Here is an 18,236-nt window from a genome sequence, read left to right on the forward strand (position 1 = left end):
TCAGATGTTACCCTACTTGCACAGTTATATACTTTATGTATGTGGGTATGGCAGAAACGCAAGGCACCAGGGTTGGGGAAAACAGCTCTTTATGGATACAACCAGATCAGGCAGAGTAATACCTCAGCATCAGTCTCCTACACCTTAGTCCTGCAGAAGATACAATGAGAGCTGATGGAAGCTTTCTATGTGGGTGACAAGTTACATCTCATAGACAGGGTAGAGTACAATGGATTTTCTCTTTTTAGATACAGGAGAGAAACAGCCATTACTCTCCCCTCCCAAAAGGAGAGGAAAAAACCTTTTTTTATTCCTTTGAAACTGGATAGAAAGGGTTCTCATCCTAACCTTTTGGAATGTAAATGCATCTTTCCAAGAAGATCTATCTATCCAAGTGAATCTCACTCTTACAACCCAGAGATGGCTCCAAATTCTAGGCTTCTTGCCTTTTGACGTGTAAATTCCTAGGGAGGTGGTGCTTCAGTTTTGCTAGCACCTTGGGGCTTAGCCAAGGGACAGAGTCTGAGCTGCAACCATTTGGCCCTCTTGGGAGATAAGAGTTTTATTATCCTTTCAGATGGGAGCAGTTAACTGAACAAATGGCTGCAGATCTAATGCTCACGGTATGTGACGAATAAAATATTTCTGAAGGAAATGAAAAAACTTTACCTTTATGTCGTATAGTTTTCTGTGTCTCAATAGGCTAAGGCTTTTTGCAGAAGCACCAAGAAATCCATGGACATTTTATTTCCAACAGTGTGGTGCTGAGAAATGTGAGTGGGAACATTCACATCGTAGAGAAACTGGATGAAAGGAGGAGGATTGTCCTCTGTAGAGAAATGACAGTGGGAGATGTTGCCATTGAGATGGGCTTCCCAATTTCAATGTGATATAGGATATGAGAGCCAATTTTACTATCAGAATCAAAATGGGTACAAGTATAATAATAGGCAACAGGGATGAAGTGTTCATCAGAATGTTTGACTCACAGGGATCTTTGGTGATGGCTAGTTGTTTGCATTGTCCCTAGGAATAAAGAAGATGACAGCTTACTTAAATATTACTTAATCTATATTACAAGAAAAACTCTAAGTCTGGTGACCAGAAACCTAACTTGAGTTGCTACATGGAGTGACACAGCTTCTCACCCAGTTTCTAAATTCAAGCCAGTTGTTAGACCTGGAGCCCTTGATGAAGAGGAGGCTGGATCACCTTGAGAAAGACCCAGAAACAAGGTGAGAAACACCTTGAGAAAGACCCAGAAACTGCCATAAGTAAATGTTATAGTTCTTCCTCCAAACCTTTCCCAAATCTGTGATTATTACGAGGGGTATTATGCATGAAGAAAGAGAAATACCCAGGTCCATTACCTGGATCTTTTGTAGATTACTAGATACCGACTCTGACTTGCTGCTAATTCTAAGAGATCTCGTGTACCACAGTTCAAAGATCAGATCTACAGTCCACAGTTCAAAGTGGAGTTTTTGACCAGGTCCATCTCACTGGGGGCACAGTGGGTCCATGGACCAACTTTGTCGTTATTACTCTAGTTCTTGAATGTATAATTCAAGGGTTGGCAAACCTTCTGTAAATACTCAGATAGTAAATATTTAGGTTTGCAGGCCATATGGTCTCTGCGGCAACTACTCAACTTTGTCATTGTAGCATGAAAGCAGCCATAAACAGTGTGTAAATGAATGAGCATGGTTATGTTTCAATAAAACTTATTCTACAGAAACAGACAGTAGGCAAGATTTGAACCATAAGCCATAGTTTGCTAATCCCTAGTATAATTGAGACAGGCATAATCCGCATCTGGAAGAATCCCCACTTTATCTCTGATGCATTGAAGGAGGACTGTTATGATAGGAAGAGCCAAGAGGAAGACCTTGGAGTTTTTCCTTTCTTCAAGAATGGTAAATAACAACAAATAGTAAACAATACTGTATCCCTGGGGGAATTGCAGAGATTCGTGCCAATATCACAGATTCGAAGGATGCAGGGTTGATGATTCCTAACACATATCCATTTAATTTGCCTAGTTGGCCTGTATGGAAGGCAGATAGATCTGGGAGAGGGATTGTTACTCACTGGAAATGTAACCAGGTGGTGACTCCTGTTGCAGCTGCTGTTCTAGATGTGTTATCTTTACTGGAGCAATCCAGCATGTGACACTAAGTGCACAGCTATTGATTTAGAAAATGCAATTTTCTGTTTACCAAATTGCAAGGACCTCCAGAAGCAGTGTGCTTTCACCTAGCAGTGAAAAGCGATTGTCTTGGTATTCCAGAAAACATTGCAGTCTTCCACTACATTGATGGAACATGTTGATTGAAACTGACGAGCATAAGTGACAAGGATCTTGGATGCCTGAGGTTCCTGAGTACCATCATGTGGGAGGTAAACTCTATAAAATTCAGGACCCAACAACTTGGTGAAGTTTCTGAGGGTTCAGTAATTTTTAACATCTTAAAATATCTCCTCCAAAGTGAAAGATGGTGCCTAACACTAAAAAAGAGAGGCATCCCTTGGTTATACCAGTGTAACCATTATGGAGGCTGCAGTGATTTGTCCTTATGAGAAATGTATTTTTGGATATAAATTTGCCTTTCTTACACACAATGCTTCTTATAGCATCGCTATCCTCGACTTAAAGAATGCTTTACTTGCTATCATGGTATTCTTTATAGCTTTGCCTCTGATCAATGAACTAATTTAATAGCAAAAAAAAACCAAAAACCAGCAATAGGTTCATGCACATGGAATTCACTGGCTTTACCATCAGAAGCCTGATAAAATGGTGGAATGACCTTCTGAAGACCCAGTTGTGATGCCAATTGGAAGACAACACAAAAAAACACAACACACACACACACACACACACAAACACAATGACACATAAAAAATACAGTAATGGATTCATGCACATGGAAGTCACTGCTTTTATGTCAGAAGATGATCCTAATAAAATGGTGGAACGACCTACTGAAGACTCAATATAATGTCAGTTGGGAGACAACACACCAAAAAGATAGAGTTCTCTCTTACAGGATGTAGTTTGTTTTAAATTAACAGCCAATTTATGGTAGTTTCTTCCATGGTCAGTATATACAGGTTTAGTAAGCAAGAGGTGGAAAAGAGAAGGACTACTTTCTGTGATACCTAATAACCCACTCACAGAATTTTGCTTCCCATTCCCACAACTTTAGACTCTGCTGATTTGGAGGTCTTAGCTCCCAGGGAAGGAATCTTCTACCTGGGACATACGTGGCTCCATTTAATGGGAATTGGAGACTGTTATCTGGCCATCTGTGTCCCTTCTGCTGCTAAACCATCTGAGAAAATAAGAGGCTATTTTACTGGCTGGGGAGATTTATCCTGATTACCAAAAATAAATTGGGTTGTTCTTACATAATAAGGGCAGAGAGAAAATTCTGGTTATCCACTGCTGCACTCAAACTGCCCCAATTTAGAGGTATAAAACAACTATTTTATTCTGCTCACAGATTCTGTGGGTCAGGAATTCAGACAGAGCACAATGGAGATGATTTGTCTCTGCTCCATGATGCCTTGGGCCTCCACTGGGGAGTCTCAAATGGCTGAGGAAGATTTGAATGACTGGATTTGGAATCATCTGAAAGCTTCTTCACTCAATGTTTGAAAACTGGGCTGGAATGATTCAAAGGCTGAGTTCAGCTAAGGTGGTCAACCAGAGCACTTACACGCATCCTGTCAATGTGGCTTAGGCTTCTCACGGAATGGTGGCAAGGTTTCAAGAGGGAGCATCACAAGAGACCAAGGCAGAAGCTGCAAGACTACTTCTAGCCTAACCACAGAAGTCATACAGTATTGCTTCTGCCTATTCTATGGATTACAAGTGAGTTATTAAGGCTAGCCCAGATTCAAGGGGAGGGAAATTAGACTTCACCTCTTGATCGAGGAGTGACAAGGTCACATTGAAGAAGAGCATGCGAGGTAGGTAATGTTGTTGTAGCCATGTTTGGAAAATACAATCTGCCACAGAAGACTCTGTCTAGAACCCAGGAGATTCTCCAGAAGAATTCTCTAGGAGATTCTCTCTCCTAGTAATTCCACATCCAATAGAAAATATTCATGGATAACTATAGCAACCAAAGAGGCTAGACCATCAAAGGTTCAGGAATAAATGTTTGGAACACCCCCTAGGTAAATAACCTTAACCAGCAGAGGTGCTGGATGAAGGCAAAGGAGACATTGAATGCCAATGGAAAAAGGAAATTAAACTAATAACTGCAGCCTTATTACCAGTTACCAAGACGGGGGCTGCAGCTATGTCTCTGGAAACAGATACTGAGAGAGTCTGGCAAGGAGGATATTTATTTAACCCCTCTGGAAGGAATGGGGAGAAAGTAGAATTGGGCAAAAGGAGAAGTCAAACTGCATTTCAGGTCTGAAAAAGCCTTGGCCAATCCCATGAGGAAATCTGGTGCTTATATAACCTTTCAGAGTTGTCCGACATTTGGCCAAAGTGGTTGGGCTTTTATTCCTGTGTGGTGATCAGTCATTGGAAGTGAGCTGTGCCAGGAAGGGCATGACCTTGTTCGAGGCAGGCAAACCCTGAAGGATCTGATGTTTGTAAGCTCTCTGCTCACATCATTCTCAACAGCCAGGACAAGTCTTTCCTAGACGGGGATCTTCATGTCCCCTCTACTTGCTCTACCACTATGCTGCTCAAATCCCTCTACATTTAGGGAGCACCTCCTTTAGCATTCCAGTGGGCCTCTCTTTAGAAGCATAAACTACAACCCCTGCTTCTGCAGCCGGTCTCAGGACCACAACTGATAATCATCATTTTCCTCCTCTACTGTCCATTCAAGATTTCTCTTCATTTCTGCAGATCTCTGTGGCTTACCTAGTGATGTGACCCTGATCCTCATGCCTGTGGGGTCTGAACTCTGGTCACCATGCCCTTCTCAAAAGGGTTGCGGCACTTGTCCATTTAACATCACAATTGGGCAAGGGAGTATCGCATGTTGCCCAAAGGGATCACAGGTGCCACATATCTTCTTTCCTGCCTTCACAGTGTAATTGCAACCTTTCTTCCTCCTGATGATCAAGATCAATTATCCCTGCAAGATGATGATGACTCTTTTATTGCTGGTCCCTCGTTACAAGAAGCCCCAAGTACCCAGGCAGCAGGCATAGCTTATAATTTAGCGGGACTCTTGCTTTGTCCCCTGACAAAAGTGTGTCCTCTTTAGGGACCAGGATCTCTAGCACTGCAGAATCCAGAGTTTCAGGGACAGGAAGCACAAAGTCCCCCAGTGGTTCACTGGGAGTGATGGTAAGTGGGGACACCCCTGCTCTATTCCTCGGTTCACAGATCAATATATTCTTCCTGCTGGGGAGACAGCTCCATGTGAAAGGTCTTTGAGTCAGTGTATATACTGCATCCTGGAGGATGGTGCCCCATTATCACAGAGTATTGCCTCTAAGTTGGTGTTTTAACTGTGCCTTCTGCAAGCTATCGCACTGCCCTACAAGGCTGCAGCTTCTGGATGGTGCGATATGTAATCCAGTCAGTTGATATCATCATCATGGGGCCCACTGGTCTGACACAATGCTGTGTGGAATCCCATGCCGATGAATCAAACATTCCTTTAGCCTTCATATAGTGTTCTGGGGGAGGCTCTGTGGGCAGCAGAAGCAGAGTCATACCTGGAACATGTGTCTATTCCTGTTAGAACAAATCTCTGTCCTTCCGGAATGGAAGCCAATGTGGTCAACTTTCCATCAAGTCTCTTGTTGGTCTTCTTGAGGAATGATGCCATATCAACAAATCTGCATTGGTCTCCATTGCTGTGAGTTTTGACATTCCACAGAAGCAGTAGCTAAATCACCTTTGGAAATGGTTTTTCTGCTCACTCATGTGGCTGCTTTCAGTTGGGAGCTCAACTGGGACACCTCGGTTCTCCTCCACGTGGATTCTCTCTCCATGTGGCGCGTCATCCTCCAGGGCCATTATATGGTCTCCCTCTCCAGGAGGATAGCTTGATGGCATGGCAGGTGGCTTGGAAAAGAACAAGGTCAATGTGCAACCACTAACCAAGCCACTTCTAGTGTCCTGTTAGCTAAAGCAAATCACATGAATAAGAATGAGTTTTTCCTCAAAGTATGAGACACTGGGCCAACACAAACAACAGAAGTGTACTAGACACACACACATGCACACACACTCAGAAATTCTCTTTCTCTTTATTTATTTGACTGCATTATCTGCCAAAACAACAAAACAAACAAAACATATTTTTTCCATTTTGTGATTGTAGTATATTTTACTTATAAAAGTACAGGTAATTCATTGTATGTTATGCAGGGCTGCTCAGAGCATGAGGGGGAATAGGAGTGTTTCAGGGAATGAAGAAAACAATTCCCTTTATAATATCATCAAGAAGAGTAAAATATTTAGGTATAAACTTAACCAAGGAGGCAAAAGACTGAAAACTGTAAAATGTTGCTGAAAGAAATTAAAGACACAAATAATTGAAAAGAACTTTCACATTCATGGATTGGAAGACTCAATATTGTTAAGACGTTGATACTACCCAAAGTGATCTACAGATTTAATGCCATCTCTATTAAAACTCCAATGGCATTTTTTGCAGAGATAGAAAAATCCATCCTAAAATTCATATGGAATCTCAAAGAACCCCAAAAAGCCAAAACAAACTTAAAAAAGAACAAAGTTGGAGGGATCACACTTCTTGATTAGAAAACTTCAGTAATCAAAATAGTGTGGTACTGGCATAAAGACAGACATATAGACCAATGGAATAGAATAGAGAGCACAGAAATAAACCCTTGTGTATATGGTCAAATGATTTTTGACAAGGGTGCCAAGTCCATTCAATGGTGAAAGGACAGTCTTTTCAACAAATGGTATTGGGAAAACTGGATATCTTTATCTTACACCATATGCAAAAATTAACATAAAATGAATCAAAAACCTAAACATAAGCGCTAAACCATAAAACCCCTGGAAGAAAACACAGTGGGAAAACTTCATGACTTTGGATTTGGCGATGATTTCTTGGATGTGACACCAAAAGCACAGGCAGCAAAACAAAAATAGATAAATTGGACTTCATCAAAAGTTAAAACTTCTGTGCATCAAAGGACACAATCAATATAGTGAAAAGGCAACCCATGGAGTGAGAGAAAATAGTCACAAATCATATATTTGATAAGGGATTAATATCTCGAATAGAGAAAGAACTGCCTCAACTCAACAACAAAAACAACAGTAAAACCCCCAATTTTAAAATGGGTAAAGGACCCGAAGAGACATTTCTCCAATGAAGATATACAAATGGCCAGCGAGCACATGAAAATATGTTCAACATCACTAATCATCAGAACAGTGAAAATCAAAATCACAATGAGATACACCTCACACCCATCAGGATGGCTACTATCAAAAAAAACCCAGAAAATAACAAGTGTTGGCGAGGATGCAGAAATTGGAACCCTTGTGCACTGCTGTTGGGAATGTAAAATGGTGCAGTCACTATGGAAAACAGTATGGTGGCTCCTCAAAAAATTAAAAATGGAACTACCATATGATCTGGCAATCCCACTTCTCAGTATCTACCCAAAAGAATTGAAAGCAAGGTCTTAAAGAGATAATTGTACACCCACTTTCCCAGCCCCGATATTATTCACAATGGCCAAAAGGTGGAAGCAATCCAAGCATCCATCAATAAAAGAATGAATAAACAAAATGTGGCATATACATACAATGGAATGTCACTTAGCCTTAAAAAGGGGACAGACATTCTGGCATATGCTACAACATGGATGAACCTTGAAGACTTTAGGCTAAGTGAAATAAGTCATTCACAGAAAGACAAATACCACTCATATGAGGTACATAGACCATCAAATTCGTGAAGACAGAAGGTAGAACAGTGGTTGCCAGGGGCTGGAGAGAGAGGAGAATGGGGGGTTGTTGTTGTTTAATGGATATAGTTTTGACTTTGCAAGATGAAAAAAATTCTGGAGATTTTTTGCACAGCAATGTGAATGTACTTAACACTACCGACCTGTATACTTGAAAATGGCTAGGATGGTAAGTTTTATGTTTGTGTATTTTACCACAATTTTTAAAAAGACAAAAAATTTACTTTAACCCTGTGTACAGTGTATGGGAGGAAGACAATTCCTCTACCCTCTAGGTCCTTCTGGCTGGGCTACAAATTAAATTGACATGAGACAGAATAACAGGAGAAAATCAAATAAAACTTTATAACATGCATAAATGGGAGAAACCCAGGAAAACTGAGCAACCCACCAGAATGGCTGAGGTCACCACCTTAAATACCATCTTCAGCTAAAGACAAAGGAGGAGTTGGGGGTGGGGGGAGTCAGTTATGGGAGATTACCAGAAAAAGCACAGTAAACAAGAGTACGGTTATAATGCAGATTTAAGTCCTTGCCTTCCACATTGATAAGAGTTTCTAGAGATAAGGTCATCCCCCTCTTCCTGGTACAGAGAGGGAGACACCTTTACAAATGGAGATTTCCCTGACAAATGTAAGTGTCTCTTACAAAGGGTAACTTCTACTTGGTTTTTAGAGCTTTTCCCATGTCTGCAGTTTTTTTTTTTTAAAATAACCAACCAAAAATAATCCTCATGCCAAAGAGACACACCTTGAGGTGGCAAATTCTGATCCCCCACACCAGCAAGCATAGAGCCTACCTAAGTTTGTTGTTTATGAGGGTTATCAGTTATTTTCACCCTATTCTTTCTCTTCCAGAGGAAAACAACAAAATAAACCCTGGTAAGATTAGTGAGGAAACATTCAAAACAAAATTCAAAAGAGTCCACTTGAGATCTTATCAAATTTAAAACCTAATACATACGAACACTCCATCACAGTGTACAAATATGGTTTTAATAAATTGTGGAGGGTCTGGATTTGGCCATCAGGGCCCAGTAGATCCTGAAGCATCGGTACCCAAAGTATGAATCTGAGAAGAAAGTTTAGTGAAGCTCCGATTCTTGTCCATGTCTGCGAAACACACCTTCCCCAGCCACACTAAACAAAAATCTAAACTTCGAAGAGTCCTCTTTCTCTCCTTCCCTTTCGTTTTCCCTTTCTCTCTCTTCTCTCTTTGGTTTTCTTTTCTACTTAGGCTGCATCTTAACTGGGTCCTAATAATGCTGCTTTCCAATGCACAGGTAATTTAATGTTTAAAGTCTAGAAACGGACACAAGTAGAGGGAGAGATTTTAAGAGTTTGACATTTATGCAATAATTGGAAATGTGAACACAGTAGCAGAAGATTTTGGTGGCCAGCAGCATGTCCCTGGGCCCGCCTCTGATTTCAGCCGCAGTTGTGGTGAACAGTGGCAGGAGAGCTCACATCCCTGCTGACGGTGGCTGTGCCTCGAGCCTGTGCCCTATGTCTCTGCGTTTCTGCCTTCTCCAAAGGGTGGGAGTCTTTGCAGCTCTTGAAAGTGCAGTCCAGAAGTGCACAGGAGTTAATGCATCTGGTGGCATCCCTCCAACAACCAAGGACGGGAGCCACGGACCCAGTTCTGGGAAGCAGTCTGTGTGCTGCCTAGAGGTGCTGGCAGCACCCAGCCCTGTTGCCTAGGGCAGCAACTTTGATAACTCACACTTACTTTGGTTTTTCCTCCTTCCGTGCCTCAATTTCCCACTCCCTCACTCCTGTTTCTTGAGCTCACCTCCTGCAGCAGGTGCTGTGGGCACCCTGGTCACATCCTCTCACCCTTGGAAGATGCTTACTGTGAACAGCTTGGACTCCCAGCCTAAGGACCTGTTTCTCCAGCTTCTGAGAGTGCTGTCAGCAGACAGCCTTCACTATTTGCCGTTCAAAGATGTGTTGAAGCCATCTCACTCGTGGTCACGGTCCTTCCTGGGGCAGCCCACATCAAATGACTGATGGAGGCATGCTGTAAAGACCTGGTCATTTTGGCTCAACGTGGGATCAAGCTGACAGGCCATTTTAGCTCCAGAGCTCCCCTTGGCTTGGCTGAGCTTGCTGGGCCTGGAGTTGCAGCTTGATTTCTTCCTCTGCCGTATCCTGCTTCTTCCTCCTGCCTTCCACAAATACGGATTCTAAGAATGCTGCCTAAGAAACACCCTGCACACTGAACTCCATCTCAGAGTCTCCTTGCTGGAGAACCCAACCTTTAGCAGAAGGTCCAAGAAAGGTAGTGATAAGATGTGGTTTTGGAGCTGGATCACTCACCATCCAGCAGGCACTGAGGATCCCATCACTGGTGGTGGGTGGAGCACAGACAGCCCTACCACAAGGTGACAGCCCACTTGTCAAATATTTACCAGTGAGGACCTGAGATGGTGTACTGCTGGTAAGGAACCACCAGTTGGTGCCATGCGTCAGGCATGGGAGAAACCTCACACTCCTTAGGATGGCTAGTATCAAAAAAACAAACTTTGGAGAGGATGTGGAGAAATTGGAAACCTTGTGCACTGCTGGTGGGAATGCAAAATGGTACAATTGCTTGGAAAACAGTGTGGTGGGTCATCAGAAAACTAGAAATAGAATTACCATATGATCCAGCAATTCCACTTATGGCTATATATCTAAAAGAATTGAATACAGGGTCTTGAGGAGCTCTCTGTACACACTACAACAGCACTATCCCTGGCAACCTTATTCACAATAGCCAAAAGGTGAAAGCCACTCAAATGTCCATCAACAGATGAATAAACAAAATGTGTAGTATATGCATACAATGGGATATCATTCAGCCTTAAGAAGGACGGAAATTCTGACATGTGCTACAATGTGAATGAACCTTGAGGATATTATGCTAAGTGAAATAAGCCAGTCACAAAAGGACAAATATTGTATGATTCCACTGATACGGGGTACCTAGTGTCTCAAGTTCACAGGGACAAAACACAGAATGGTCATTGCCAGGGGCTGGGGGAAGGCAGGAATGGGGTGCTGGTATAGAGTTTCAATTTTGCAAGATGGAAAAGATCTAGAGATCTGCTGTACAACATGATGAATGTATTTAATACCACTGAACAGTATACTTAAAAGTGGTTAAGATAGTAAATTTTATGTTATGTGTATTTTACTATGATTTTTTTTTTAATTTTTTGTTTATTGCAGTAACATTGGTTTATAACATTGTAAAAATTACTATGATTTTTTTAAAAAGCACGGGAGTAATTTTAACTGTAAAGACGATGGATGGACTGGCTACAGTTAAGCTCCCTTTGCTCTAGAAAAAGATAACAGACTGAAAGCAATTACCAGGCAGTAGAAATCGAAGTGTGAAAGCCAGGGATCCTTACAGAGAAACTCTAGTCTGTATTGGAGGCCACAGAAAGCTGAAGACCAAGTCCAAGAATTAATGTTTGAGCCCAAAGAAGGTTCAAGTCCCAATCAAGGCAGATGGGCTGTGCCAAGGTCAGGGCCCCGGTTGGGAAAGCGTGGGACTCTGATATATGGGATGGGATATCTGTATTGATGCCCCCTCCCCAATCTTAAATTTCTAGTTTCCTCTGAACACTCTAAGCTCATAAAAGTGGCCTATTCCTCCATATGAAGAGCTAGCACCCTGCTCCTTGCTTGAAGACAGTGCAGAGGCCTCTTCCCTTTGAGTCAGCCTGTGTCCCCCACCCCCAGGAGGTGCCCTATCTCCTCTCCTGGCCACCAGGTATACAACTAGATTTAAGTTGGAGCATAACCCAGATGCGGTCATGCTGGGCCTTGGAGGGGAAGAAAAGGCTTAAACTCCCTGAAAGCTGGACGACCCAGCCAGCACGTACCAGCGAGTGCTGGGGGATTCTGAGGCTGCTTGCTCAAGGGCACCAGAACCTAAATATGGATGAGGGAGGGTTTATTGACTTGAGAACCCTGCCCTGAGATACAGGATTTAACCCCCTTGTAGGGACCCCAGGAAATGGTATAAACTCACAACTAGGATGTTGTAGTGGGTTAAATGGTGCCCTCCCCCAAAACATATGTCCACATCCTAATCCCCAGAACCTGTGACTGTGACCTTATTTGAAATTTGCAGAAGTAATTAAGTTAAAGACCTCAAGATGATGTCATCCCGGATTACCTGGGTGGGCCCCGAATCAATGGCAAGTGTCCTTATAAGACACAGAGAAGAGAGGAAGACCATGTGAAGATGGAGGCAGAGATTGGAGTGATGCAGCCGCAAGCACAGTTCCCCCTGGAGCCTCTGGAGGGGGTGTGGCCCTCCTGATATTTCGATGTTAGACTTCTGGCCTCCAGAACTGTGAGAGAACAATTTCTGTTGTTTTTAAACCAGGCACTTTGTGGTAATTCGTTATGGCAGCCACAGGAAACTAATACAGGTGGCTTCCGGACCATGGAAAAAGGGATGGCCATGCTAACTAATGTCAACATGCCACCATTGCCATGGCAGACAGCCAACTAAGGGATTAAAAGACAGAGAAGTGTGCATACTGGGGGGACTATACTATGTGAGTTCAGAAAACTTACCAGATCTTTATGTTCCACAGGAAGGCTCAGAGAAAATCCCATTTACCGAGGCCGTAGAGTACCTGCATCACCAAGAAGCTCCGTGGTGGCTCTTCTCTGCAGACAGTAGGAGAGGTTTTTACAGAGCTGGGCTCACTGATAGCAGGAGAGATGACAGGACCCTGGAACAAGAGCGGCTAGCTGGTGACACTTAACCCTCAGAAGTCGGGTGAATGCAATGATCATAATCAGTGAAACGCTCAGAGGGGCAACCAAGGAAGGCTGAACCACCGAGAGTGATGGAGATGGTTAGTAAAAGACCACATCCCCAGAGGCAAAATATATGTCAACAAGGGCACTACACAACTTGTACCACTGGAAGAAATCAAGGATAGATATTCAGGAGGCTGGTGGCGGGTACCCCAATAAAAGTCCAGATCACTTGCCCAGTTTCCAAATATGAGCCAGAGTTGGAAAACCCGGAACCCCTTGACTGGGAGGAGGGTCAGGTCTCCAAGAAGGAGGATCATGCAACACCTGGGCAAATGGGTACAGCCATGATGCTGTGAGTCCCTTCTGCAAAGGGACCTAAGGACTCAGGGAACTGTTCACCGGGAAAGGGGGAATATCAAATATTTGGAGAGCTGTTGGAACTGATGTTGGTATGTGGAGACCTGAAACATCGTCACGGCCCCCTCACTCTGTTGGTGTGGGGCATATGGCAGCCAAGTAATAAATGGAATCCTGCCTATGGTCAGACAGCTCACAGTGGGTTCGATAGGTCCATAGACCCAACTAGTTGTCATTTCCGCAGTCTCCAACTGTCTAATTGGGGTAGATAATCTCAGAAGCTGGCACAACCCTTACCCTGGATCTTTGGCCTGTGGGATGGGAGCTTTCATGGGGAAAGCCAGGTGGAATTTTCTAAAACTACCTCCATTCACCTAGCCAAGACAGCAAATAAAATATGTGTACCGTATATATTTCCCCCGGGGGAGGGAGGAATGTGGGGACAGTGAGGAGAGGGGACTATGGGATGCATAAGAGGAGAGAGGGGGAGATGGCTGAAGTTACTGCTACCCTTAAGGATCTAAAAGACGGCAGAATGGGCCGGCCCCGTGGCTTGGTGGTTAAGTGCACGCGCTCCGATGCTGGTGGCCCGGGTTCGGATCCCGGGCGCGCACCGAGGCACCACTTCTCCGTCCATCCTGAGGCCGAATCCCACATACAGCGACTAGAAGGATGTGCAGCTATGACATACAACTATCTACTGGGGATTTGGGGGGAAAAAATAAATAAATAAAATCTTAAAAAAAAAAAAAATAAAAAAAAAAAATAAAAGACGGCAGATTAGTTTTCCCCGTTATATCTCCATTTAGTTAGCTGTCTGGCTCCTGAATATCCAAGTGGGTCCTGGAGGTGAACAGTAGATGACTGCAACTCAACCAAGTAGAAGGCCCAAACTGGGCCAGATGTGGTCTTCTTGCTAGAGCAGGTTTACACAGCCTCCAGTACATGGGATGTACCCATGAGTTTGGGAAATGTGTCCTTTTCTATCCCTGTCAGAAAAGGAGATCAGAAACAGTTTGCATTTTCATGATACATTTCTTTGGGCTCACAATACATATTCACACTTTTGCCCCAGGGCTCTGCTAACTGAGGGATTTGGCCCCTCAGGACACCATGCAGAGCATCATCTTGATCCACTACTTCAGCAACCTTTCCTGGGGATCCCTGAGATTCTGACGTACTGTCATGGGATCTGGAGTAACAACTGCGCTCTAGACCAGGGGATCTACTCCATAACGTAGGAAATGCGCACATAACCACAGGGTCTGCTGGTCCATATGCCACATCACCCAAAATCTACTGACCTGACAGAAGGTTGAGGTGGATTCCTGGGGTACAGCTAGGACTCCAGCTTGGGGTGACACCCTGCAGGGGCTGGACACTGCCCTTCATTACGTGGAATATTCTTTGGCCTTTATATGATTCCAAAGTGTTTCAGTTATATTCAAACAGAAACAACAGGCTAGGGTCTTCCTCTAATATTTTAATATTTTTAATTCGTTAGCTTTTAGTGGTGATCTGAAAAGACCACCCCGCAGAAAGGTAAAAGTAGAGAACAAGGACGTAAAATTTAAAACTAATCATTGTGATTCACAGGTTCACCTGAAGATGGTGCCATGTTACTACTTTTTCTCTTCGCTTTCTTCACTTTTAAATATCGCCCTGACGACTGTGGGTCAACGTCCATCTGGTTGGTATAAACTTGAAGAAAGGCCGCAGTCACTGATTCTCAAAACATCTGGAGTTGATTTTATACTAATACTGTCTGATGTGCAACCTTCTTTCAAAAATAATAGATACTATCACTAATAAAATTAAATGGATCATAGAACGGTAGACTGTCATGGAATTTAGGGAGTCTTTTGTCTAACTCTATCAGTTTCAGATAAGAAAGTTATTTCCCCCAAAGTAACATAGCCAGTAATTGTCAGAGCCAAGACTCTGCTTGTAACCTTCAGTCCCAAGTTAGTGTTAGTCCCATTACCCCATTATTGCCTTCTCATGGGTTGGGTTAACATGATTTCAAGAATTTGAAAACATCCTTACTGGAGATAGTTTTTAAACCCAGGTTGGCAATAATTATTACCCTTGGATGGGCAGTAGGTTGTACAAACACCACACGGAAATGTCATTGCTTGATTACAGCAAAGCTGAAAAGCCACAAGTTTACAGACTCAGATTAAACATAGGATAACACATTTAGGAAACCAAAGAGTATTTATAATTAAAAAGTGGGAAGGAGGATTATGGGGTGTGTAATGGTGATGGTGACATAATTAATGTATTTTTTGCTCCATGCACAATTGTACACGTTTCTGGGAAAATAACAGATACAATTAATTAATCTCATCCATTGGCAGAGTGGACAGTGAAATATATCGTGTGGTTTCAGAGGCACTGGAAAGTCTTCCTGAATCATTTGTTCTTAAGTTGAATTTACGTTTTTCTACGCATCGCGGTACCATTAAGGTTTATCAAGATGTAGGGTCCTGGGTACTAGATGGGGACCAGTGCGGTGACTCTAAGGCAGAGATTCTCATGTGTTTTGTTTATAAGAACATTTTATGCTCTTAAAAGTTATTAAGCCCCCCAAAGAGCTTTTGTTTATGTGAGTTACATCCATTGATATCCACCATATTAGACATTAAAACTGAAAATTTTTTAAATACAACAATACACAATACAGATCACATTTGTCATTGGCACAATGGCATCGTGTCCTGTAGGTTCTGAAAAATTCCACTGTACACACGTGAGAAAATAAGAGTCTAAACGGCAAATAAGGTCATAGTACTATTATGAGAAAAGTTAGACATCATAGGTCTCCTTAAAGGATCTTGCAGACCACCTTGGTGTCAGCAATCTATTTAATGTTGTTTCAGCTACATGGTATGGGAACAGGTCTGACAGTCTAAAGGTGTTGAATAAGCCTGAAAACTTTTTAATTTTAATTGTTTAAAATTATTACATTACGAAGGGAAGAAAGCACCTTGTAATGGGTTGATCTGGCAGACACTACCTTAACCAGCATTGCCAAAAATGAAACAAACTGTCTTTAGGTCTCGCCCACTGTGATCCAATGAGAGATGTAAAATATCACCAATGTAGTAGTCTTATCAATGTTTAAATTGGTTCTAATCATGAAGAAACAATCAGACATATCCTGATTGTAGGACATTCTACAAGACAACTGGCCTGAACTGTTTAAAAAAGTCAGTGTCACCTAAGACAGAGAAGAGGAGTGGGTAAGACTGTTCTGGATTAAAGGAGACAGAAGAAATAGGGCGGTGAATGAAATGTGTGACCCTTGATGAGATCCTGGGATCCTGGATTGCAGCCCCACCCCGTACTCCCCACAGAACATATAAGGGATGTTTTGAGACCATTGGAAAAATTTGAAGGTGTTTTGTATATTAGATAATAATATCATATCAATGATAAGTTTCTTGTTATAAGGTTATTATGGTTAGTAGGAGAATGTCTGCCCTCAGGAGATATACGCTGAAATATTGAAGTGTCATGATGTTTGCAACTTACTTTCAAATCATTCGGAAAAAAACTGTAGACAGATATAGACATAGCTATACAGATACACACGTGTCTCTATAGAGTAGACAGAGAAAGAGAGCAAATTGTTTGTCCCGGTATGACAAATTGTTAAATGGTGAACTTGAGTAAAGGGTAAATGGTTTATTGCACCATTCTTTCAACTTTTCCCTCTAGTTTAAAGTTTTTTCAAACAAAAGATGAAGAAAAAATATGAAAGTCAAACCTTACAGAGACAAACAACAGATTTGGGAAAATATTTGCAATTCATATTCCAGAAAAATTGATAATTTTTCTAAAATATAAAGAACTTCTAAAATTACTAAGAGAAGGATGAACTCAGTAGACACATGGGCGAGGATGTGACCAGTCAGTTCATAGGAAGGAAATATAGATGTCCCTTACACATATAAAAAGAATGCTCAGTATCACTCATGAGAGAAATGCAAATTAAAACTACACTGAGATCTCATTTCTCATCTATCAGATTGGCAAAACTCCAAAGGTCTGCTAACTTTTGGTGACACTGTAATGTCTGTTGGGTGCATCTATTGGGAAATCAGCACTGTGAAACCTTACTGGGGAAGTGCATACTGGTACAACTCCTAAGGAAGGCGATAAAGCAGTATCTATTGAAATTACAAGTGTGTACACCCTCAAAATACACCTGTACACATGGAAAACGGTATGTGTAAACGGTATTTATTTCAGCATTATGTGAAATAGCTAAAGACTAGAAATAACCCAAAAGTCCATCAACAGGATAGTACAGTGGTAATATAATTGTCTACTCCATCCAGTGGTATATTCTTATGATGGAAATAGGAATAAGGAGGCTCTCTTTATACCCATATAAAAATAGGTCTAAGAGATGTTGTTAGTGAAAAGGCAAAGTACAGAATTCTGTGTGTAATATGATACTTTTATGTAAAAAAGGGAATGTGAAAATATATACTAATATTTGCTTATATCTAATTTAGGAAGGATACCCATGTTTATGGTGGAGGAGGTTGAAGAGATGAGAAAGAGTGCTGAAAGCAATTTTTTTCACTGTACATATTTTTAGTTTAGCTTTTTTTAAACATGTGACTATATTACCTACAAAAAAATTAAACTTGATACAATTTTTAAAGTAATACATGCTCTTCAAGAAAAAACTTTTAAAATGCCAAAATATATAAAGTTATAAAGTAGAGAATTACTATGAATAGTTTGGGTGAGTATAATTCTAGACTAATATTGTAGATACTAGCAACCCCTAAGCCCCCACCCCTGCCACAAACACATACACACTCACCCCAGGGGGAAAAGAGAGAAAAGATGTTTTTACACACACAAAAAAACGTATAAAAACAGATATAGTTTTTGGAACTTGCTTTTTGCACCAAAAAACATATCATGGAGCTCCTTCTATGTCAGTATTTAGAAATCTACCTCATTTCTTTTTAATTTGGCTGCTTGGTATTTTACAGAATGGATATGCCATAACTTATTTAATCTTTGCCCCATTAATAAACACTTAGGTTTGGAGCTTTTTATTTTTATTTTCATTCAATTTATTTAAGCTAAAAAGAAAAACCGTTCACCCATTTCTCCTACTCCCCAGCCCCCACCTCTTGCAACCAC

Source organism: Ceratotherium simum, chromosome 13 (genome assembly GCF_057802395.1).
Source record: "Ceratotherium simum simum isolate JZ-2026a chromosome 13, ASM5780239v1, whole genome shotgun sequence".
Taxonomy (NCBI): Eukaryota; Metazoa; Chordata; class Mammalia; order Perissodactyla; family Rhinocerotidae; genus Ceratotherium; species Ceratotherium simum.